Genomic DNA, 2,501 nt, shown 5'->3' with positions numbered 1-2,501 from the left:
AATAAAAGTGACTTGACTTGTTTTTGAAAGTTTACAGGCACATCCGTCCATCACGTCCCTCACTGCTGCAGTCAGACTGAATCTGATCATGGATGAGAGAGGGACATTGAGTCCTTGTCTGAGTGCACAGAGAGGATGAGGAAGACCACGATGACGCCCCTGAACCACACAACCCTGAACAAGAGCAGAAGAACACACATGCGGGACAATCTGACTGCTGCTGTGTCTGCTCCAAACATCTGTGTGCTGCTCTCCATAAACACCACTACCTGAGAAACACTTAGACAGAGTGAAACGCTTTATATCTCATGCTGTCAGCATTCTATTTATTGCTAAATTTAATTTCATATTTTAACAATTGCATGCTAATTTGATATAGCTTCATTACTTGTGTGGTGTAGTGAAGTGGACTGGTCAGCAGAAGGTTGCTGGATCAATCTCCGCAGCTGTCTTTACTCCAGGTGGCTCCAGAGGGATTGAGGTCCCTGTAATAAGAGCACTGTAAGTCACTTCAGATAAAAGTGTCTGACAAATTAATACATGTAAATGTGATTTTTGTAAATGCTTTTTTGTGTCTTGGGCACAAACGCTCAATAAAGCTGCTTTTTCTTCAGGTTCTACTAAAATATTAATGCATGCATATATTTCATACAGTTTCTATTTTATTCTTTAAATTAAAAGTTCATCTAAAAAAAAAAATAAATTCATTAATTACTAACTCACCTCCATTCAGTTCAATCCTTTCGGTCAAGTTTCTCCTGCTGATTTGTGTTCATACAGTATCAGTCAGTGGAGCCTGACTTTCAGATTCTTCATGACATTATCTGATGATGCTTTTGAAGCTTCTGAAACTCAGGTTTTATTGACTGATGAACAGAAACCAGCAGAACAAGCCTGACCAAAATCACATCCTCAATGTCTTTTGGTCTTTCTCTAGATGCTCTCACTGGCTCTGGGGTCACTGAAGATGAAGACACCACAGCAGCATCTGTTCCTGATGAGAAAACAAGGTCAGATGCAGTGATGGAGCGTTTCATTCATGACACTGGATCATTTCCAGGATGCTGCTGTGGTCTTCTTCATCCTCAGTGCACACAGCAGTCTGCACACATTTCAGATCCTGCAAAGAGGCGCAATCACAAAACAAAAGCAGTGATTTTAACAGCACAGTGTCTTTTCATTTCTGTATTAGAAGTAACAGAATGATCTTACTTTATATTTTGTGCTTTCCGGTTTTTCTTTCTTCACCTGCTCCACCACAAAAGATCTGCATCAAATGAACAGCAATCAAAAATCAGAAAAGTGCCATTTGAAATGACTGAGAGTCTTTGATGGCAGTGATTCCTTCATCAGTGTCTCTGCAGCAGATAAACACACCTGTGTCTCATGTGTTCCTGTAAGATCCAGACAGAAGAGTCAGTCTCCTCTGTGATTTATCTGTGAAGTATACTACATTTACATGTTGTGTTCACATCGCTTTTTTATCCAACAACACCATTCCTCAGATGTAGACAGTGAACTCTACATAATAGCACACACACATCTCTCACTCAGATGTCTGTTCATGTTGATTTGCTCATCTGCAATTCTCTTAGAACATTCTCCTGTTTCATATTAAATAGACATTTAATCGTCTTTAAGATGTATATGGTTTATGTAAACCCTGCTAACACACGTAACATTTCTAATGTTATATACCGCATTCATAACATCAGAGTATTTCCAACATCTTACCGTTTTCTATGTGAAGAGGAGAAAACATTGTTAACTGATGATGATTGAAATGATAAAACTCTTTAAATATAAGTGTTAGCAGACACACACACACACAGCACCGAGCCTGATGAAAATAATGCAGATATGATAAAAGTGTTGCTCAAACAAAAGGTGTAGAGAGTATTTTACAATTGCGTGAAAATAACGAACTATTCGTGAAAATAACGAACTAGCTGTGTCCCAAACTGAAGTGCATAGACTCCGAAGACCGCATTTGAAGTGTGAATGCGTCACCGCGGCGCGACGAAGACTGACGAGTTTCAAAAGCGACTTCAAATGCGCCCTTCATTTCCCATGAAAATGAAGTGTTTTTTATGGAAGAAGATTAGTCTCAAATATAATTAACGCAAAAAAAACACGATTCACACATGCGTAGACAATTTCACATGCATGAAACCTAATTCACGTACACACAAAAAAAATTCACGTGCGTGTAAAAAAAAATATATTCACAAAAAGCAATTCACATGCGCAAAATAAAAGTATATATTCATAAAATGCATTTCACAAATGCAAAACACAATTCGTAGATATACAACTGTGCACAAAAACCTTTGAATGTTTAAAATGTACGAGTGTCTGAATGTACGTCATTTACTACGAATCCACTCGGATTTGTGTGTGTGTGTTTTTGAGACTTTCCTGGCAGAGCTCTCTTCCCACGTGGGTCTGTCGTACTCTTTAGCCAATCAGATGCGAGCCTAACATTCAACCAATCATATCAT

At 38.5% G+C, this 2,501-nt stretch overlaps 1 long non-coding RNA gene across 1 annotated transcript; it reads right to left on the bottom strand.

Annotated features, from left to right (window-relative positions):
• Positions 1-191: 191 nt before the first annotated feature.
• On the bottom strand, positions 192-2,072 carry LOC122143038. The gene is made up of 3 exons (XR_006158933.1): positions 1,735-2,072; positions 724-1,394; positions 192-485 (listed from the first exon to the last, which is right to left on the bottom strand). It is a non-coding gene; the product is annotated as an uncharacterized LOC122143038 (long non-coding RNA).
• Positions 2,073-2,501: the final 429 nt, after the last annotated feature.

This window comes from Cyprinus carpio, unplaced genomic scaffold, assembly GCF_018340385.1.
Source record: "Cyprinus carpio isolate SPL01 unplaced genomic scaffold, ASM1834038v1 S000000641, whole genome shotgun sequence".
Classification (NCBI taxonomy): Eukaryota; Metazoa; Chordata; class Actinopteri; order Cypriniformes; family Cyprinidae; genus Cyprinus; species Cyprinus carpio.
This window is presented reverse-complemented; position numbering and strand designations above follow the sequence as displayed.